This window comes from Pezoporus flaviventris, unplaced genomic scaffold (assembly GCF_033815535.1).
Source record: "Pezoporus flaviventris isolate CSIRO_AGI_PZ_B2104156 unplaced genomic scaffold, CSIRO_AGI_Pfla_v1 ptg000015l, whole genome shotgun sequence".
Classification (NCBI taxonomy): domain Eukaryota; kingdom Metazoa; phylum Chordata; class Aves; order Psittaciformes; family Psittacidae; genus Pezoporus; species Pezoporus flaviventris.
Genome location: NW_026892563.1, coordinates 12,985,898 through 13,008,982, shown reverse-complemented (window position 1 = coordinate 13,008,982; position 23,085 = coordinate 12,985,898). Strand labels below are relative to the sequence as shown.

Genomic DNA, 23,085 nt, shown 5'->3' with positions numbered 1-23,085 from the left:
GCGATTTCATCTCAGTGCAAGCATTTCACACACTGGGTTGTCTCCCAGTTGAGCTGATGCGTTAAAGAACAGAGGTTGTTTACCTGTGTGTAACTTAATCTACTCTGGGTACACAGCCTGCATTGCATTGCAACCAGCAGTGTTCCCGCTCCCAGATTGCAGCCTGAAACACAAGTGGGGAGCAGAGAATGTGTTTCAGACTCCCTACCAGAATGACAGACACCTAATGCCAGCCACCACAGTAGTCTCCCTGTTTGGGTGGGAAGGACAGGCAGCATCAAACAATGAGCAGATTCATACCAGATTTATTCCAAACCCTAAGAATCAGATCCATCTTTCCTAAGAGACAAGCTCCTTTTCCAAAAAGAAGAGTGAATTAAGGTCAAATACTTTCAATCCTAAGCAACATAAAATGGAGAATAACAAAGTTTGGTTGGCATCCCGTGTGGTTTACCAGTGGTGCCTGGGTTAGCAGGAGGAATGCAGTGTTTGCCTGCACAATGCAAAGGCCAGCAAGCCCTGTTGCAACACCGCGTGGCAGCGGAATGACATCAGGTCACATTACATGGGAGTGTGCCACGCAGAAAAGGTCATACCCTGGGCTCCGACCCAGCCTGCCCCACTTGGAAAGCGCATTTCTACACCCAGAGCTGGCTGCCTTACTCTGGAAAATGCCTGCTTAAGCTCAGCTCAGGCTCTGGGCTGCAGGCAAATGCCACCTTGAGCCCCTGGCAGCAGCTGATCTCCAGCAGGAAAACTCTGAGTAAGCATAGGCAGAAGGGAAAAAATAAAGGAATTGAGAGGGAGGACTCGTTTCTTAGAAAGAAAAGGGGAACAGGTCACTGTGGGTCTGGCCAGCTGATACAGGGTGTTTCACAACCACCAGACCTATGTGAACTAAAGTGGGTGCCAAGGCCTGTCCAGAAATGAGCGTAACTCTCCTAGGACAGCCACAGCTAACAGCCTCCCTTGCAGCACAACTTCTCCTTCTCCTTCTTCCTTTTGGGGTATTTCCTGAGCTGCTGCAAGCTAAAGGTAGATGCACAGGGGATGGCAGATATCAGTAGTGCCTGGCAGTGCCCCCATGGATATAACCAGTCCTGTCTGTGTCCTCCCCACCTGCTACACATTGCTGTGTGTCACTGTGTTATAAACCAGCAAAGCTGTGCCCTTGCAGGCACCAGCTCTCTCTGACATGGCTCTGTGTCCCTTGCCCATCCATTAACCCCTTGCAACAGCAGTGAGGCTGGTTTCTGCCCAGTTCCATAACCCCTGGGGAATGGTGAGCAATGTGGCCCCCAAAGCTCTTCGGTTCACTCAACCATTAGTACCCAAAGGAGTGCACTCCCTCTGCCCCGCCTAATTTGTTAGCTTTGTACCACCAGAGTCTTACTAAGGGATAAGCTTTGGCTTATCCCCATTTATTAAAATGATTACCAGTTTGAATACTTGCAGACCTGCTGGTCTTGCTGATGCAGCAGGTTGGAAAGGGAAGCACATCCTGAATTCCCCTAGTTTTTGGGATGTACAACAGGGCTCGTATGGCTAGCAATGAGGTCTAGTACATCTAAGGAGTGGTGTGGTTCAGTGCTCAACCTGTAACACATAAAACCTGGCTTAAGGCAGATAAAGGAAATGTAGGCACTAAACCCCTCATGCTGCCTGTCTAAAACTGCCGCATGGCTTGTCTTTCAGACAAGGTGCAACACAGTCATTTGCATCTGTTAGTGAGGCAGAGGGAGGCCACCTGAGCGTCTCACAAGGGCATGTTTCTCACCCATTTGGCACCTGTGCAAAGGGTGATGCCCTGACAGAGTGACCAAGCCATCAAGGAGACACATTGTCATGTGGTCCGACCCTAAAATGAGATATTGGCTCTCTACATGCCACACAATCTAGCCTCTGCTTTCACACACTAGCACCTTCCACATCCCCTTTTGTCTTTCTTCGTACAACTGCTGTGGCAAGCACAGCATCCGCACCCCAGTATCCCAAATGCATCTGCCTTCCCTGTACTGGGCATTTAGACTAGGATACTTGGTTCAAAGCCTAGGCTGCTTGAATTGGGCTGCAGATGAGGTCCTGCCTCTGCTGAAGCCAATGGGCATTTAACTTTGGTTTCAACAGGGAGCTCATTTTTCCCTATACAGTGATGACTTGCTGCTTGGCAGCAACCCTGCAGGACATCAGGAAGAGCCTACATCCATTCTCATCCCCATCCTGCTCTGAGAAGCAACTTTTTCGTTCCTCAGTTTCCCCCTCTGTATCTCAAAGGAAGCCCAAGTTGAAAATGTACCTTCCCCTTCCTTACGAAGTTCTTTGATACAGAGATCTAAAATACAACATAAGAGCTAACACTGACCTTCACTTTCCTTTACTGTGTCCAGACCTATTTAATGCCTATTTATGGCAACCTGGTCATTAGCACTACAAGAACAAATTCAGCACAAAGAAAGCTTTAAACCACTGAAGTGGGGTGTGCCGGGCTGTCAGGACAGCTATTGTACAATACTTTCCTCCTTGCCCTATCAAAAGACAAAAGCTGCATTTGATGATTAAAGACACAGAGACCAGAAAAGCAACAAAAAAGGAATTCCTCTTGCAAGAAAGGAATTCCATATTTCCTAAACCGCACATTTCTCCTTTCCCCCATGCTGCTGCGCTTCACCACAAGGGGATCAGAGCAGGGCTCTTCCCCCATCTTCCAGTTCACCTCTTGCAGCCCCTCAAGTCAGTCCTGGGCTAAGCTATCCCAGTAGTGTTAAGAAAGCTTGTGATGTGTGGTTTGTTTTTTGTTTTTTTTTTTTCTGTTTGGTTTTCAGATAAACAACGGAGCAGGCAGCTGATGTGGGATGTGGACAGTCTCTGTGTCAGGCAGGGAGCTGCTGCCACTTGCTGGCATCCTGTCATGTGGAAGTAAAAAGGTTTTTCCCTCTGCATTTCTTCCCATGGAAGGTTTCAAGGATGAAAATGCATTGAAAGGAGGTGATGCACCTTCTGCTGAGCCTGGCGTTAATTGTTCATTTATGTTTTCAGGTTCTCTCATGGCTCACTTAGCATCCAAGGGCCTTACTATTGCACATTTCCTTTTATTTTCTCTCCATCCCTCTTCCTGGAGCAGGACTGCTTAGTTCTAGCGCTAGAGCCAGGGGAAGACCAGACGCTTTTGCCTCACTGAAACTCAGAGACAATGAGAAGATCTGAGTTAACCAGATCCTTCATAACTCTCCCTCTGAACTAAAATCAGGCTGGAATGTGATATTCATGTTCAGATGTGCATCTGAACAACAGTGAGATTGCTTCAAAGAGAAGAAGTACCCTAAGAATCCTATTATGAAAACATAATGTCCTGGTGGGTTTAGTGGTAACAGTTTGATGTCCCTTGAAAACACATGCACAGGCTCCCACTGTATGTACATTATGTATTTATTTTGTCACTACATCATTTCTTGTCTTTCATTCAATTCCATTTCAAAATGTCCATCTGCATACACTGCCGGCAACACAGCAAAGCAACTCCAGTCTTGGTCTTAGTCATCAGTCCTAGGGATGTACTCACAACTCTGTATGAACAGTGCTGGGGAACACATGGGGTTAGTAGTATTTTCTAGCTTGGATATTACAGAAATGAAAATCCATACCCTCCTCAAAGAGTCATTAGGTTGGGCAAGTGGATGCAGAAAGGAAAATAAAAATGCAAAGTAAGACTAGATCTTACAAAAGAAGTACTTTATTTTGGGTATCACGCCCTGCAGATATTTGGAGGATGCTGTGCTGTCCCAACAGACATCTTATGGCACCCACATTTCCTGGGAGAAGAGGCTTAGAGTTTAGGCTTTTTTCAACCTAAACGATTCTATGATTTTATGGTTGACACAAATAAGCTGTAAGGAGGGGATTCATTCCTTCCAGAAAGAGCACGACAAAATGACTGGGGGACACCTTCCTGCTGAGGAGGTGAAACTCCTGTGGATCATGTAAGCACAAGGCATACCAGTCCCGAGAAAAATGATTGTTTTCTGACTGTTGGTTTAGCTAGAGATTAGATAAAGCTAAAATAATGCAGTTCAGTCATACTATCTAGGTTAAATTCTCAACACAAAGATAAAAATTATGACAGAAAGTTACAGACTTACTCCAGCAGAAGTCAAGGGAAGGGAGAGCATTTTAACCACTAACTCAAAGGGTCCTTTTTTACAAAACAAATCTGAATTGCAAGTTGATATCTGGTCCATGCTCACAACATTCTTTGCTTGACAGACCAAGAGTATCACCCTGGGAAAAGACCCAGAAACAATTTCTCAAGCATGTCCTTTTATGACCCCAAATATCTATTTTCTGTATTCATTTGCAAATATTCTGCAATGTGTTGGGGCTGGCCTTTTATCATTGGGGGAAAATATCAATCTGCTTACATATATGTTCACAGATCCACGATAATTTTGCAAATGACTTACCAGAAGCCTTCAGGGTCACAGTGACCCATAAATAGGTATTAATGGTAGCCTCATTCACAAAAATCTTATCAAACCCTGCTTACTTTCCAAGCAGATTCTGAGCAAATAAATTAATGCATCATGAGCCCTTTTTGACTTTCACCCAATTTACAAGCACAAAGCCATCTTCTGTGTCAGAGCAAATAATTCCTGTTTCGATTACAATGATCAACCAAGCTCCCAGTGAACCCAGAGTCTAATTCTTCCTGAAGCCTTCTTAGAAGTCAAAGTCCTGCCTGGTTATACCACTATAGCTACCCAAAACTTTTGCATGGTCAAGTGGCAGCCAAATGGAAAAGAAATGGACTCAAACCATGATGGTGATTGAGGGAGAGAATAATACTAAGCAGCAAGAATGACTGCCTCATGCTCCCCAAAACACCTCTGGAAACAGGATTAAATAATAAAAAAGTACCTTGAAGTCTGAAGCACCTCAAGACTGTGAACCAAAGTGGGCAACATGAGGGAGAGGAAGGGAGCTAGGTGATGGCAGAAGCAGTTTGTTGAGCCCTTCCCCAGAGAAAACAAAGCCCATAACCCAGGACTGAGGACAGCAAGGCAAAACGCAGCAGAAAGAAGATGAGCAAAAGGAGAGGCTGGGGCCAGCTGATGTCCAGAGCTATGGCCACAGTGTCAGTGGGAGTGAGGCCAAAATGCCATTAAAACTGCAGAAGTGCTGTCAAAACAGCATTCCCCTGTCTGAAATGCCATGAATCTGAGGGTCAGCTATAGGCCAGATACTGCAACTGAGTCAGGCGGCTCCAGGGACACATGTTCCATGTTCCAGCACATTCAGCAGATCTAACTTTGGCTACGCTTCCTATTATTGCACCCAGTGCTTTTGTCAAACCACCCAATGGGTCCACAGTGCTTTTCTGTGGGACAGCAGCATCACTGGAAGAGCATGGCTTGTGCAGCACAAGCCAGGGGACATGAGTTAGTACCTGGCAAACTACCCCTGCTCTAACTCTGCTGCATTTGTAGCCAAGGAGCCAAACATGTCCCTCCCAGCACAGCAAAGACAGGGCTCTCAAGGAAAAGGAGCATCTGAGAAGAGGAAGGCATTCAAATCGACCTGACAAGGCTGTCTATGCTGCCAGTGGAGTTGGCTAGGGGAGCAGAAAGGGTAAATGGGAAGAAATAATGATCAGTTAAAGTATTTGTAATACATGTGGAATAGAAGAAAATAGAAAGGGGATAAATTATAGCATGCTAAGATTGAAAACAGTAATTTCCACTTTCCCTTTATAACATACTTCCTCACACACACAACTTTCTGCCTGTTTTCCTACAGAAACAAAGCACTCCGATCCCCTTTCCTGCAACTTCAATAACGTTTGAACTTATTGGACAATTTTTATTAAATTTACTGAGAGGCAATGATATCAAAGATATTTCATTCCCATAAGAGTTCATTCCCAGGCAGAGAAAAGGATTTGTCTTATTTGAGAGACCAGTATAAACTCACTGTTTGCCAAGCAACAGAGACCTCAGGTGTGTACATGCTAATGGGTGAGGAAAAAAGAGGATGAGAGTGGTGTCCAAACACCAGTAACAGCTCTGGCCAAGCTCATATGATCTTAAACATTGAGGCCAGTCAAACACTAGACATGCTGTCTTGCTGGTAATGTGTTTGGGAGACATGCTACTTGCAATGGCACAAGACAAGCTCTCCTTTTGCTTGCTTGTGCATCACGAGTTTCAATTATGCCCTCAGGTAGGGTCAGCGCTTGTGCTGAGGTTGGGGGAGTGCTGCCCTAACCCCTAACACCCACCTGCAGGAACCTGCCTGCCCTTTCTCCCTGGGGGCAGAGCACTTTCCTGCTGCTGAAGAACAAATATGAAGCTCCCACCTTCAGGCCATTTGACATGGGTGCTCTCCTCCTGCTTTTTGGCTGTATATAGGCAGTGCTAAAAAACAGCCTGCATAAAGCACCAGAATAGGAACGGAAAACGTAACTGAATGATCATATGCCTGGTAGGAGGCCAAATGCTGACAGCGAAAAAGCCTATACAGGCTTGTTAACCTACTAAAATATCATAACTCTTTCTCCACCAGCACATTCATACATGACTTCTGCTACAACAGGTCAGCAAGGATTTATTTACCAGGTCTGTGGCACAAAGGGTAGGCAATGCTACTTGGATTCTGCTGGGAGGTTGGAGAAAAATAGTAAACAGCAGCAAACTGTTGTGCTGGTGGTGAGCATAAGTGCTTTTGTACTTCTCCTCTTGCTGATTTATAGCCTCCAATGGTGGTTATAAATCTTTTGCTGCCACTTGCAGTGGGTATTTACTAATTACAGCATCAGCACGTCTTGTACCAGCATGTGTGTCCTCGGGATAGCCTACCAAAGGAGCAGAAATAGTTTTGCAATGAAGGCAGGTTCAGGGAATGAATGTCTCAGCACTGATCTCTCCACTGCTCTGGCAGAAGGGCTTGGAAACTAAGGATCACAATACAGAGAACAAGGATGTTAATTCTGCCTAAATAACAGACTGCGTTTCCTCTACCCGGCTGTTCCGGGGAGCTAGTTACACAGATTCCCAAATCAAAGAAATACAAAACAGTCTGCAAACGATTGCAATGTTGGTGTGTTGGCAGTCCAAACCATGACATATGGTTCTCCAGTATGCCATCCGAGGGAACAGGCTCACAAGCAATGCTCATTACGCAAAATAATGTCATAAATAACAGAAAGCAGCTGATTTTAGAAATGTACTTGAGGTGTCCTCCCCACATAACCCCACAAGAAGGCAGTCAGTGTTTCACAGAGCTGCTGCCAGCCTGGTGATAGGCTCCCAAATGTACCTCCCTTGAGGGGGAAGGAAGGTGAATCATATCCAGGCAGGATCCCCGCTCAGTCAATACCCACACACAAACTTTGTGAAAACAGCACTAAAGTGTTGCAAAGTCAAGATTTCGGCACTAACGTTCACTGAGTGCACTCTGTGTGTGTGTGTGTGTGTCCCATCAGCCCTGTCTCAGAAGCACCCCACAGTGGTGTGCCAGCCTTCCTGTCACTCATCAGTGGGATTTGGACCCCGAAGTTCACCACCCGAACCCCCGTCATGGACCTTGTGGAGTAAGGGATGCCTGCATAGCCTGTCTGTAGGCCAGGACTGGAGAGCCATGAGATACAAATGCCCCAAGGACTTTCACATGCTTTTGCCCACAGCAGCTGCATGGAGGTTCAGTGGTCAGCAGTCCCAGTTGAGGTGAGCATCACTCCCGGTGGCACAGGGCTTGGGCCATTTCCCAAAAGTGAGAGTCTTTCTCTCTCCACCTCCTTCACACTGCCCTTGCCCCAGCTATTCCTCTTCCTCCACCCTGGTAGCACCCCACTTCATGCCTTTGAACCTGACCCATTGCCACCACCCCAGCTCTGGTCAGCTCCCCAGTTCATCCTCTGTCCCCCATGGGCACCTTGGCCCTAGCCCAGCCAGCACACCTAGCCTCGAGCAAAAACCCTGAGGACCACACCACTCCTCCCTGGCAAGTGCAGAAGTGAATTTCCCTGTGCAAAGGTTAAGGCTAGAGCTGATTTATTTTCCCCTTACCCTTGGGGCTACAAAGTTCACCTGCACAGAGCAGCATCCCCACACTGAGAGGCTCAGGGCATTGAGATTTTGGCCCTGAAGGCAGGTAACCCAGGCTCCCGGGCCTGCATCCTCAACCCATCCTTCTCCTGCCCCATCAGGACCCAGTTTATTATTCCAGGAAAGGCTAAAGGGGCACAGTGCCATCACACTTGTCTGCCCTGCTGCACACTGAAATCCCAAATTCTGGTGTGCTGATGACTTCAGGTTGCCTTCCTCTCACCCTGCCTGTGTCTGGCCTTCAAAAAGGCAAATAGAACATCAGTATCAGCACAGAGGAAAGCTCAGAGAAGCCACAGAAGCCTTGTGCCTCTTGGGAAGGAGACAGCAGATAAACAGGATTAGGGAATTTTGCATAGCTTAACCTGCCAGCTTCTGTAGAAAGGAAATGCAGGCAGTGACTGCATCCCTAATTCAGAGGAAAAGCTTTTGAAATGCCTGCCAGGTGAAACATGTTAAGATACAGGCTACTTTTCCTCTGTAAGAGGGTGCAGTGCAGGGAACATCCCTCCTCTGCAGAGCCCACCCTGCACCAGGCAGAGTTTGTGGTGCATAGCTGGACAGTGAGAGCCCTGGAGCCAGGTAAAGAAGGCCTGATCCTGAGCTACAGGCTCCAGCTACTGCTGGGATTCAAACAGGGAGATCAGCTGCAAGATACTCTGTTACAGACCAGACCAAAAGATGTCATCAAGAATTGGTTTCCCAGCAAAATCTGGATTTTTTTTTCTCACCTCTTTTTTCTTTTTTTTTTTTAATTGTTGAAAAGAGCAGACCTGAAAGCTAAAATATCTGAAATGGGGTAGAAAAGCGTCGTATTTGGGATTTTCTCTGGAGAAAGCATTCAGCTTTTCAGATGAAAATGGCTAGTTTTCAGCTTTCCAACAGAAAGGCAGCTATCCCATGGGGAATACCAACATAGATCTGCCAGCTCTGACACCTAGTCTCACAGCAGCAGGCATGTTCTGCAGTAGTGAGGGCTTTGTCCTGCAGGAACATGATATTAGAGGAGCCACGCAGCATTACATAACTGTGCTCTAGGGAGTCTCGCACCCCTAGGAGAAGAAGACATGCCTGTCACTGTCTTCTGCTCTGGGACAAGGGGAGCTGCCAGCATCTCTCCCCTAAAGCAGAGTCCCCAGCATCCTCTCCCTGCACCTGGTCATGGCACCAGAGGACGAATGCTGATTTTTGAGTGAGCTCTGTGTGAGCAAGCACACAGTGAATCTCGCGAGGGCTCTGCTCATTAAACCCATGGGAAGCATACTGGGAGAAAGGGCAAAAGCACTGTAACACTAAATTGCTGCTGTGTGATCAGCTCCATGATGGTCCAGCCCAACTCGTACAGTGTCACCAGACTGCAGTGTTGGTAAATACTTGGTATTATCACTAACAGCTTTTAGCTAACACTGACCTCAGGTTTGGCTGGGGATGGTGCCTTGAAAGCACAGAGCCAGGTGTGGGCAGTTTAGTGGAGCTGGGGAGAGGGGGGAGAAGAAAATGAGAGCAGAAACCACCACAGTCTAAGCACTCCTTGTGGCACACCTGTAGGGTGCTTTGATAGGGACAAGGAGTCCCACTGAAACAACAGCAGCATCCATCATCCCAATGGATGAGAACAAACAGCTCTTCCCACTGCCTCTGCCACGAAGCAGAAATCTTGAGCGAAAAGCTGGGGTAAGCACATGGGGACAGAAACCGGCACGAAAAGATGGAGCTGTTTGGGAGCATGGCAAAGCCCAACCCTGAGGTAGGACTGATCCATCTCTTGGAAACACGGAGGAAGGGGTGCACACACAGCAGGTCTGCAGCAGTGTGCAGATCCCCTGGGTGGGAATAAGGCCACAAGTGCAGGGGGTGGTGGTGTAAGGTGGTGATTTCCTGAGTGCCCAGGGTACTCATATAGGTTTTGGCCATGTCTCTTAAATGAGGGGAGCAGAGCAGCCCTCGGGCAGCTGTGAGGACAGAGCAAGGCTGGTGTTCCTCAGCAAGGAGATCCAGTTCAGGGCAGCTGGTCCCATCTTTGCAAGAGGGCTGAGTCTGCAGGTCTTGCATCTGCAGAGCCAAATCAGACTCCAGCACACACAGACACACAAGAAGCTGGGCTCCTGGAATAGGTAGTACTAACCACGTCCAGCTAAAATGAAGAAACTCAAAGTTTTTAGTTGGTTCGTTATTTCTTTGCAGGTAGTGATTCAGAAAAGCCTTTTTTCAAAGTTGGTCTGGACAGCCTTTTGTTAAAACTTACTTTTCCCCTGCACAAGTGGCACCCATCGCTAGCGAGTTATATGAGCGAAGAATTAAGTGAGGAATCACGTCCATTTTCCTGCAAATAATTTGAATTTTTCTCTCTTTCACATTGTATGATATTTGTTCTATCCCTCAGGGTACTCTTGTCCTTGGATGAGAATTTAGTGTTGCTCTTAAATCCTGCTTGGATGGGCTTCCAGCAAGCCCCAGACAGATGAAAGCTTGGTTGCACAGCATGTGAGATGAGATCATCTGTTTCATGGCTCATGGAGTAGGCATGCAGAGAAGCTGCTTCTTCAGACGTGTGGAGGGCAGGTTTCTGAAGCAGCCACCCTCTCCCTTCTCTCCTGGTCCTGGGGTTCTGCAGGTAACCTGCTTTGTTGGCCCACTCCACAGGGCCCTGTGTCCAGCCACATCAGCCATCTGGATGGCCCAGCCATCGCAGTGTGTCCAGGTAGGCCCTGTTGAGCCAGCAGGACAATGCTGAATCAGGAGCGGCTGCAGCACCTAGAGGCAATGCCCATGGCTGGGAGAAAGGTGGAAGACCTGGGGCGGAGGAAGGGATGGTGGTCCTGACAATGCAGTTAGATGACATTCCTATGGAGATCCTGGCAGCAGCCACACTCGCTAGCAGGACAGAGGATGGCTATGCTGGTCGGCAAGATGGGCTTTGTCCTGTGCTGTCCTGAGCGCCAAAGCAGTTGGATGCTAAATGTTCATAAACGTTGGACCTGAAGCTTTACCCTGGATCGTGCCCTACGACTAAACTGAACTCCCTCTCTGAGACTTTCTCTCTCATGTATACTGCATATCAAGTTATATCTACGAAGAGATTGCTTAGGCCATTAGAGACAAGCAAGAGAAGCTGTAAGTAAAGAAAATTTGTCAGAGAAAAGTTAAATATCATCTAACCCCTAGCAGCCTGAAGTAATAGCTGAGCTGCTATAAAAGGTGAAATTAAACAAGTCAATCTGTAAAGCTGTGCCATTTTATGCCAGATAAAGGAGCTAGCTTCTCATCTGCTGGACTGTTTCATCATTTGCTTTTCCAAGAATCTATCTGTCTGCTAGTAATGATGTCAAATAAATCTTCACTAAAATGTAAAAATGTTTATGATTATACTTACTGACCCGTTCCTTTATTAAATGAGGACAATAGGATGATGCCCTGATATTTGCTAATGGGCTACTCCCATCTAACCTTTTCTTGTTCATCCAGATCATCTGTTTTCATTTCATCATACAATAGTTGCCAATAAAATTAAGTCGATTAAATTAAAGGTCTATTATGTTCTTCGAAATCAGGCTGAGACCTTTTTTTTTCCCTCAGTCAATGCACTGAGAAGATTTTTGATAGGGCAGCTGGGAAATCTGGAGCAGATTCTCATCTGCTCTAAATTGGTTTAGCTTTCCAGAAATCAATAGAGTGGCATCATCTTACCCCAGCTGAGGGCCTCAACCCTGATGTATACAAATAAGCTTCAAGCCTGTTTGGGGGCCAAGATTTTGATCTGGAATTACTCCCTCACACCATCTCAAAGACCTTGTCTACTCATCAAAGTGTTGTAGCAGTGACCTATAACATAAGTGGCGTGGTTACACCATGATCTCTTCCCTATGTAAATACCCCTATTCCAGTATAATTTAACTTTAAATGTGAGCTGTTCCCAAGAGGCATAAGTGAAATCAATAAGTGTCTAATGTCGCACAATAGTGTCAGTATGAAGCTGCCTGCTTTGGTTTTCTGATATAAACCAGCTTTCTGCATTTTTTTCCAGTAGAGACAAGACCTTAATATCTCATTCAGTGATTATTTAAATAAGAAGGCAAATAGAGGAGGAATGTTCTACATCCTCACAAAATCCTATGCTCTAGCTTCGAAATACCATTCAAGTATCCTAAGAATTAGTAGTGGATATTACAACTATGAATGGTTTTCATTTGTGGACAACTCTTTCACTTTGACACATCTTTGAAACTGACTCTCATTTCTGGGCCAGGCTTCCAGTAATGTTTTTCCCAAATCAGCTGTGGCTTAGAAAATGACATTTAGCTATCCCATCCTTAATGAAAAGGCTAAGGCTGATAAGGCAGGCTGCCCATAGCTTATTCCCCTGCCTGACTGTGGAACAAATGCTTTGTAAAGAGCTGAGCGTGCTCCCCACACAGTTGAGGGGAGCTTAAATATCCCCGGCATGACTCTCGGCTGGTGTGGTCCCCAGTTCTGTCTCATCACCTATTCACCCACAGTGCCTCTGGCACATCTGATAAAAACACAACGGGGAATAGCATCTCATGGTGGGGCAGGACAGACACCTCCAGTCAGTCAGTGGGAGATGCTAGGTTGCAGCCAGGGGCTCCAGTCCACCCAAGCGAGTGCCTTGGGGCAAGACATCTCATACAAGACATACAGATTCACTTGCATGTCCTAAGCAGTTGCAACTAGTAGGTAAGCCATTAGCAGCACTGGGGATATGGCTTGGGAAGGTTTGGGAGCTGCAGGAGGAATCTGGCCTCTCAACCACCAGGAAAACTTGGACTGCAGCCTCCAGCCGCTGGAAGCATGCCCTGCCTGGTGGAAACTCTACACTCTGGCAATCCCCACAGGGTGCTGGGACTGGGGAGCACCTTCTCCAGGCACAGAGGAGTGGCAACCACTTGTGTAAAACATGTGCTGCCACATGGTCAGGGGAGAAAGGGGCATCTGCCAGAGCGGCTGGGGACTACCTCGAGGTTTCCCAAACAGCATTGGGCTGCAGTCCCACAGATTCCTGGAACTTGCCAAGTGTTTTCCTTCAGTATCATCTCATAAGGTGGGGATGAGACCTGCCTTTCTACAGCCTGAAATGGCAGGCCTTGAGAAGACAAAGGGTATCGTGTGTGGCTCAGAGTCCCAAGATATTCTGATTAAAACTTTGGATGGCATAAAGAAGTGGGCTTGCTCAGATCATCCCATTTTCCTTTTTGTGTTTTAGTGTCTTCCCCTCAGTAATAAAGACCACAGTTTTTTCTGTAAAGTTCTTATAGGGCTAGTGAGAATGTCAAGAATAAACTTAACCAAAACACCATCATCTATCTTGGGTGACAGTCTTGGATGCTTTATTCAACTTGAAAGCAGTGAACCTCCCTTAATACTCTCTCTGAATGTTCTGTCAGAAATCATCTATAAACCCTTAACTCATCATATCAGTACTGCTGTTATATTTGAATCTCCAGCCCTTTGTTAGCAATTATCCTGAAGAGCTGGTGCACAAGTAGGAAGTGTTTTAATTGTCTTCCTGAAGACTTGATGGCAAAGTTAGCACAATCCCCACCAAGCCTAGAAAAACTGCTGTGAAAGGAAGGCAAATAAAGATCTGCAAGAGATCCTTCACAGAGACTGAGAGGGCAGAAAATATTTACCCAAAAACCTGAAGGCAAACTTGGGAATTAACACTGAACAGCTTTGTGTGGATTTCCAAGTGAGAGACTTTGTAAGCAAAGCTTTATTTAACTCTCCGTTGTCACCATTTCTAACAGTGAAACAGCTCCTAACCCTAATTAACTCAAAATGTTTGATATCTTAGAAAAGCTTTCTATCAGCCAAACCTCCAGTGCAGGTCAGAAGTTTCCCTCTTCTTACTTCCAAGTTTTTCAGTGTACATCAGGCATTGTATGAGCTACATGCAACCTCACACAAGATCCAGCAATGGTTTTGTTCTGAGAGTGCATTTTTCTAGCATAAAATCTAGAATTAAAAAAATATCTACAAATTTCTAGCTGTAAGCAGAAAATCCCAAATTCTTTTCAGACTCAAGGGATCTGAAAATGAATACACAAGATAGGGTCACACCATCAAAAGGCAAGGCAAAATTGTCCCTTGCATGGTGTTGCAAGGTGTGTAGGATGAGAGGTCAGGGTCAGACCTTCCTCTCCTCTCTGCTACCGAGCAAAGACAGACCGGAGAAGGTTTCTTGCTATGGCAGTCCCTACTCAGGCTAGGGACTGGCTAAGGATGGAAAGTTTAACACTTTTTCCTCAAAGGATCTTATCATTCATATTTGGGTTTCCAACCCTAAACAGTATCCAAAACGGTGCAAACAGGACTTGGTTGGCTGTTGCCTGTTAATGATCCCGGTGCATGCAGTTTCATCAGCTCTGTGCAGAAGTTGTTTTTGCTGAGCAATCGCAGCTAAGGCGATGGAAAACCACACGTCATCAATTTCAAGAACCATAAAGATGAGCTTCCTCCCAGGAGATCCACACCCCTCCTGTAACTGTCAAATTAATGGAGTTACATTTGGGTAAAAGTGATGTAAATGAAGAGAACACTTGCTTGGCAATTTATGTGCTGTATCAGGGAAACATTACCACTTGTGACATAGAACAGAATCATAGAATGGTTTGGGTTGGAAAGGACCTTCATCTACTTTCAAACCCCTGCCATAGGCAGGGACACCTTCCATTAGACCAGGTTGCTCAAAGCCCAGTCCAACCTGACCTTGAACATTGCCAGGGATGGAGAAATCACAACTTTTGGCAGCCTGTGTTCTTGCTTGTACAACTGGCACCTTTGTAACACAACTGTGATTTTGATGAAATCCTTAGGTAACGATGACATGAGGAGAGTTACACCACTGAAAAAAAACTACAGCATTTTCTGCCTGCAGTGCACATTAAATATCAGCGGTGATGACTTCCATGGGGTTATCCCTGTGTAGAAGTGAAGCAGTAGAGCTCAGAAGCCTGCATTTTTGTCAGGGCAACGCATAGCTTTACAGTTACTTCCACTCACACAGAAACAGCATCTTGAGGTGCTTTACTACATTACAGCTTACAAAGCACAGTGGTAATCACAGAGTGCCACAGGTAACTACTGCTTCTCATCATGTAAAGCCTCAGAGCCACAGGCAGGACACTTTGGTGTCAGTGAGAAAGGGAAGGAGATGCTTATACCCATACCTGATGTGCTCACAGAAGGAACAGGGTTTGACCAACAGACACAGCAGCAGAATGACTTATTCGTCTCTAGATATGCATCATTCCTACAATTCACTGATTCGCTCATGAGAGTGGGCTTTAACAGGAAGTAGAAGAATAAAAATACAAACTTGCTGAACAAGATAATCTGAAATACAACCTTTGCAATCCAGCTATCCTTTCCTTAAAGAAAGGTCTTTCTTTAGATCTTTAGATCAAGGCCTTTAGATCAAGGTGCCCCAAGGAGATTTAATGATCCCTTTGATCAGAACTGAACTGTTGCTGTGATAAGGATTACCCTGGGGGCTGTGGAAGAAAGTGCACCATGCTCAGCATAGTCCAGGGCGGCATGCTCAGCCATGGGGCTGCCTGAAGGGTTTGCGAACAAGAGACATCTGGACTGCTAAATCACATGTGTGGATAGAGCCTCCACTGCAAGCAATGGCCAGATGGCAAAAGCATACAAGAAAAGCTATGTCTCATGTGCTTCTCATACAGTATAACACAGGAGAGCTGTGTTGGAAGGGGTGGCTGTGAGGCTTAGCCCTGACTGCTGGGCAAGGGGTGCCCCTTGCTAAAAACAACAGAGGTGTGTGGTTCTGTGCAGGATGGGCCATGCAGCAGCAGCTCCCACCCACAGCACCCTGCAGAACCTGTCCACCACCCAGGCAGCACCCCACATTTGCTGAGGAAAGATGCTGCAGAGTATCCCTGGGATTTCTTCAGGCCAGACCTGCCAGGGAGATCAGTGACTTGTTTTAAGAGGTCTGCCTTGGCTGGTCTCCTCCCCTGGCTGTGGAAGCTCAGCCTGGGCCCTGCTGCATCTGGCTCCAGGGAAGGGAGTACTGTCCCTGAAGGCTTTCACCTGGGAAAGTGGAAAACCATCAGCAGCTCTTGGCAGGAAAGTGCAATTGTTGTGGGAGAAAAGAACTATGATCTCATTATTTAATGCATGGACAGGGGTGGGTGGCAGTGACAGAGGAAAGCAGTCATTTGATAGTCTGATTTACTGAGCAGAGATTATTTACAACAACATCCACAACACAGTGATGGAGCTGCAGCTTTCATGGGAGTGACGTGTTTGAGCCCAGTTCGAACAGCCAGGGGGTTCCTGTGTCACAGGACCTAGCTTTCCTTTCCTGCCAGACAGACGAGACACCTAGAGTGCTTTTTTAAACCCCCTCCTCTTGCTTGCTGATGGGAAGAGGAATTCCGTTGCATTAATCTGGGAGCAAAAGCCAAGAGAACAAAAAGCAAGTATTTCACGACTTACAAAATCGCAAGAGCTGGCAGCACTGCATAGATTGGTCTGTATGTTACTCATTCTACAATAACTGGGAGAAACTTAACCAGCTCACTGGCAGAGACAGGGACACATGGTGCCTTGTAAAACCCAGAGCAGAGAACAAAGTGAAAAGGTAGTGCAGCCCAACTCTCTGCAGACACAGAATGGCAGCATTAAGAGTCTTGTGGATGTAGTCTCTGCATGAATGCCCTTGTTCCCTGCTGCATTCCCAAATCCCTGCGGGTTCCAGAACAAGCAGGTACTCCTTGAGCCTTTAACCAAACTGCAGGGAAAGCAAAGTCCATATGATAAGAGCATGAATTAAGAAAAAGATCTTATTAACTCCAGGCAGTTGTGAAGTTGATGTGTCCAGGCTGCATCCAATAAATGCTCCCTGTGCCTCGTGGGCAGACCAGCTCTGATTCCCACTACCGCTGGCATTTCAGTGGCAAGCAGCTTTTTGCGGTGTAAACATGTCCTTAGCTCACTCGCAGTCCTCTGTGGTTCCCTTGGGACTTGCTTGATATAACATGATCTTCTCAATGCCACCACAGTAAGGACCTGTGAGCCACATCCTGTGTTCCTCATGCATTTGATCCTTTCAGAGCTACAGAAATACCACTCTAAGGCTAACATATCAAAGAAAAAGTTAAAGATGCCCTTTCAGAAAAGTATCGTGGTTGGATGCTTGGAGTCTTCTCTCAGGTCTGGAACTTCAAAAACAGTTCCCTGTATGGAGTCATGGTTTAAAGGGAAGCAACAGTCTGCATCTTGTTTCTAGACACCCATTTGTTAAAAATGCCAAGACAAGCAGCTTTCCAGGGAAGCACACTAGCCCCATTTCTGCTTGCTGAAGGACAGCTGTCTAAAACAGTCACCAGTCAGACTTTTCCCTATGGAAGCACACCAAGCCTAACACTGCACACCTGCAGCATCTCCTCACTCCAGTTTGATTTAGGAAGCAATGAAAGAGGTTTTACTGATACAAAACTGTAGGAAACAAGGTATTCTTAGACAGAGTGGTTATGGAAATGTAGTACCTTTGCGGGACAGAAATAAGGCAACTTCTCTTGACAAGAACCAGCAGCAACAGAACCACTGACACCGGCAAAACCAGACATGGTGAAGGAGTGAGAGACACCTGGCAAAGCTAAGTAAACACACTACAACAACAAGATAATCCCAGCAATGTGGCAGGCAAACAGAACAGGTTTTTCTCTGTCTATTCATATATACATGTGCATCTATATATACACATGCACACATGCAAGCATATATATTCAGGTAGAAGCATTATTCAGCCAGACATCTAATTTTAAGCTGATGATACCCATTAGAGCAAGGAGTAACCAGCAATTTGGAAGCACTTGGAAGCATTTCCTTTTGTGGGTGTAGAGCTGCTAAATTGCATTGTAGAGTCAGCAGTGTCTTTCTCTTAGGCTGCTGCACAGCCCTAGAAGGCAGGCTGATGCCTCCACTTCCCCATCTGCCCATCTACTTACAATGAAAGTCAGAGCTAGTCCACAAGTAGGATTTGCTGCCTTATCGCCTCTTCTTGCCCCTTTCACTGGAGTTAATATCAGTCTGAATCTGGCCTGGTTCATTTAAATAAAGCCACCAAACAAAATATCACTGTGCTTTCCTAAGCACAGATGGATTTAGAGAGCCTAGCATAGAAAATGGCAATGTAAAACTCACTTGTTTTACAAGTACAATCTTGCTGATGTAAACCTAAAGACATGCCAAGGGAAAGTTTAATAGTTACCTGGAAAAAACATTAACCTGAGTTACATGCACTTTCTAATGGCATATTGTGCATGTAACAAAACACCCACAAACAATTTTGGGACCAGGGATGTTACCCCTTCTAATTGTTTTCATCATGGGGACCGCCAGGGCTCTTACGTGCGCTTTCGACTGCCGCTGTGAAATATGTGTTCCCTGTTTGTTCTTGTTCTGCCTCTGCAGGAAATCAGAGACTCTGGCTTCCTGTAGGCTGCAGATGCTTTATTCTTTGTATTCCCCAAATAGGAAGTCCTGGGGTCATTCTGCCAAATATATGGAAACTTAATTTCATTTCAACACAGGATTAATCACTAGGAAGTGTCAGGACATTGATGGTCTGATAACAAGACAGTTACAGCAGAAACCTTTTATGGGCACCAGGGCCAAAGCATTTGGCAACAGACATGAAGCTGTAAGTCTCTGCATTGAATGGGGAAGGAAGACTACCTGATGAGAATTCATGCCGGCAATTGTAATAGCGGTGTTTTTTTTAATGCCCTGCAAACCTTACCAAACTTTTAAGACTTACTATATTTTAAGAGGAAGGTAGATTGTTTTTGATGACTAACCCCTCTTTTTGATGACTAAGCTCTATGTTTTTTCTCTACAAATCATAACAGTCTGCGGTGAACGTCCTCTCGCTTATCACAGCCCGGCAATGGCATACCTCCGCTCAGCTGAAGGAAAGGCTCCTCACTTGGAAGTCACAAATCAGTCCCTGCTGCCACTGCATGTCAGAGGGGGTGCAGATTTCTCAGGCTAATGGATACAATGAGAACACTGTAAAAAACAGTTGCTAAATTTTAGTTCATAAGCAATTAAACGGAGCTTCACCAAGCGTGCTCAGACTTTCTGTTTAGAGCACTGTTCAAACACAGCCAATACCACACTGCTGGGAGGCTAGTAACTGTTATTACTAGCATTGCGAGGGCTGAGATGAGGTGCAAAGATAAAGCGCTTGTCCTGTACCCATTGAGTTGGGCTCTTCATCGGCACTCAAGGATTGACAGCATCAATCTTCATGCAGTGTCCAGCTTTTGCTCAGGGTTCAAGATAGTTTACAGAAGAGATGCTTTACCTTGGTTACAGTTTGAACTGATCAGATCCAAACAGCATGACCTTCATGAGGCCACCAGGTGTGTGGTACCATGCCTAAATTGCTCTTGTGCAGCATACAAATAGAATTGTTACCTCCTCTCTTCTAAAAACATGCTGCAGCAACTGAATACTTCAATTTCTACCCTTTTGAGCTGTGTGAAACCTGCTACGGAAAAGCAGTCAGATCAGCCTGCTGTGTTTCATGTGCCTCCTCCATCTCCACCATCTGAAGTGGTGATGAGAAGAACTGGGTGTGTAGAGGGATGTCCTCTGCACACTGTATGGGATTATCCAGCTGCCACCAACTTCCCATGCAGCAAAGCTGAGATGCCCAGCAAGGCCTTGAGCAATCCCATAGACCACTTCACCTGACAAATCTGACACTACAGTAATGCCCCTTGATGAGCAAGACAAAAAACATCAACACTGCGTCCTGGGAGTAAACTGCTGGAACTGGGGAGCTGTGCTGGCCTTGTCTCATCCTGTGGCTGGGATGAAGCTGGGTCAAGGTGGCAGTGGCTCTCTGGGGCTGCCTGCTCCCCAGATTGGCACTTGTGGTGCTGAGTGGGCTTGTACTGATGGGAGAAGGCATGAAAATCTCGCACACCAGTGAAGTGCACAAGAGGATGGATGCTGACAGCCATAGGGAACCTGCCTGACTCACACAGCCGCTCTGTGCCTCAGTTTCCAGGTCTCTGCCTTATGACCCCTAATGTTGCTCTTTCTCAAGGGACAGGGACATCTACATGCATTTGGAAAGCAGTTGGGCAGTGAAAGTAGGGTCCCAACAGCATCCCCCTCCCCATGTTAGTGTCTAATCACTGCTGCCACCCACTGAGTACAGGCTCAGTGCTCAGCTGTGAGAGCATCCTGGCCCTGGGAGCATCCCAATCCTGTGGGGTGGAGTAGCTCTGGCACGAGGAGCTGGGGGAAGCTGACCCACAAGCAGCGTCTCGGTGGGGCAAGGGGAGTGGGGCAGAGCAGGCTGCTGGTGCCAGGCTGTGTTTGCCTCCGTGCAGCCACAGCACAGCAGGTATGATTCATTACTTCTTCTGCAGAACAGTTTATGTAAAGCTGCACTGTATAAATAGCCAGATGATACATGAACGTCCTCCTGGCTCTCTAATTAGTGATGCTTCTGCTGCAACTTTTGGGTCCAGCGGAGGTGAGAGGAGGCTGGTTCATTGCTGAGCACTGGATGAGTGGCTGGCAGCTGTCAAGGGGAGGTACTGACCTGTCAGAGCCGTCCCCATTAACCTGGCTGTGAGCAGTGGGAGGGGGTGGGTGGCAGGTAGGCTGAAGGGTTGATCTTGGGGGTGAAAGCAACATTGGTCAACTTCTGTATCACTTGACCACCCTGGGTTGGGCAGGTCTGCACAACACCTGCCCCGAGCTGGGGAGCATCTCCTAGAGTATCCCTTTTCTCCCTGCATCTTCCCCTGCAATGCCATGCACCATGCCCCAGAGCACCCAAGTGGCCTCTCCAGCCCCATCAGTGCACCCTGTCCCCAGAGACTAATGCTCCTTCATTCCAAGCAATGTCACACATCACCCTATTTTCCCCCTCACAGCTCTCTTGGTGGATTCTGTTGGCTCTATGAGCAAGTCTGCTTGGGGCATGTGGATGCATTGAGTAAATCTCCTGGTTGTGTAATTCATAGAATCATAGAATCACAGAATCTCAGACCGGTTTGGGTTAGAGGGACTTTAAAGCTCCTCCAGTTCCAAGCCCCTGCCATGGGCAAGGACACTTTCCACTGGACCAGGTTGCTCCAAGCCCCGTCCAACCTGGCCTTGGATACTGCCAGGGATGGGGCAGCCACAGCTTCTCTGGGTAACCTCTGCCAACACCTTACCACCCTCACAGGGAAGAACTTCTTAATTATGCTGGTGCTGTTGGTCCCGAGAGGTATGTAACCAGCATGACAGAAGCACTTGTTTCTCATGGGGGGTGTCTGCCTTCTTGCAACCATGCAGATGGTTTTGGCTGGGGACCACTTTGGGAGGGGTGGCTATAATGGTTCAGGGAGCATGGAAAGAATGTAACGAGCATAGCAAACAGGACAGCATTCTCATGCAGTCCCCGCATCTCCGGAGATCAACATCCCCCATGTGCTAGCAGCTCAGGATGGAGCCCTCACCCCAGGAGCTTCTCCTGGGGCAGTGGAAAGCTGAGCAGAGTTAGAACTGTCACAGTGGGAACACTCAAATGCCACTAAGGAGGTGTTATAAGAAGCCAGCAGCACCCGTCCCCTGGGGTAATGGCTGGACTTGATGATCTTAAAGGTCTTTTCCGACCTAGTTGATTCTATGATTCTATACACAGCTGGTGAAGGGGGAAGCCTTGGGGCAGCAAAGCTCCCCTCTCCTTGTAATTAATCCCCTTCTCATTCAGTGATGTAGTGTGCACATTCACCAAAATTCAGTAATAAGACATGGGATTTGAGCATGTGTTTAATACTAAACTCACGGTTAAACACTGTGCTGAATAGAAATGGAGCCAAAAATTGGTGTACGTGCTTTGCTGAATAGGAACAGCCTGCTGCAGTTCAGGATCGGTGGAGAAGGGAGATTACTCTGTGAGGATGATTCACTTCACTCAAGCCCAGACAACCCCAAGCTCCACAAGCCAGATCCCACCCTGCTTGTAAAGGAGACTTGAGAGCACAAGAGGCTGGAATGGAGCAGTGAGGCATACAATGACTGCCAGACACCCAGGATGTGAAAATAACAAATGTAAAAACGTTCGCTGCAGTGTCCCTCTCTCAGGGTCTAACATGAATCTGCAGAAACGCTGCATGAATAAAGCGGTGACCTTACCTAAGTGTTGCATGACAACTGAGTCAAACCACTGGCACTTCAGATAGCTTCACTTAGGAGCACTTGTCTACACTACAAAGCCTTTACCAGCAGCTAAACTGGCTGATTTATGTCAGCAGTATCTCCTAAAGCAGACTAAGCTTGTATTTGGAAGGGGGTGACTTGGAAGATTTATCTTAATGGCATTCCTGAATAAAATCTGTGCTCTGCTGCTTACTTGACAGGTTTTCCTAATCTACCTAACCTGGTTTGGGAAATAATCTCTTTTCTCCATAAAAACTTCAGAACACCAGCTTGACTGAGGAGACCGATGCAGCAGCAAACACACATAAAGAGGGCTGCCTAGGAGAAATGAAATGTAAAGATGACAAGAAGCAGGAAGTTTGGGATAAAAAACAGGCAAGGAAAGGTTTCCCAGTGGTAAACCATATTTTGTTACAGACAAAAAACAAAGGAAAAAGAGCTAAACAGCATATCGCAGAAAGAGTAATGCTGAAAGCCTGTCACAAAAAGAGTTTACATTAGCTGACAAACAAAACACATCAAGAAAGGCATAAAACGTTGCCCTGAAGGACACATCTTTGTAAGAAATGGCCAGGCTCTGGAGGGCAGAGGAATTGGAGAGGAGAAGGAAGCTGAGAGACCTAGATCATAGAATCACAGAATTGTTTAGGTTGGACTTGAGATCATCGAGTCCAACCTTTAATCTAGCACTGCCGAATCCACCACTAAACCACATCCTTAAGCGGCTCTCTACATGTCTTTTTAAATGCCTCTAGGGATGGTGACTCGACCA

General features: G+C 46.5%; 1 long non-coding RNA gene across 1 annotated transcript in view; it reads right to left on the bottom strand.

The window, feature by feature from the left end:
- LOC133269331 (uncharacterized) overlaps positions 1–23,085 on the bottom strand; it is a 68,376-nt gene that overhangs the window by 31,548 nt on the left and 13,743 nt on the right. The gene's annotated exons all lie outside the window — the stretch shown is intronic.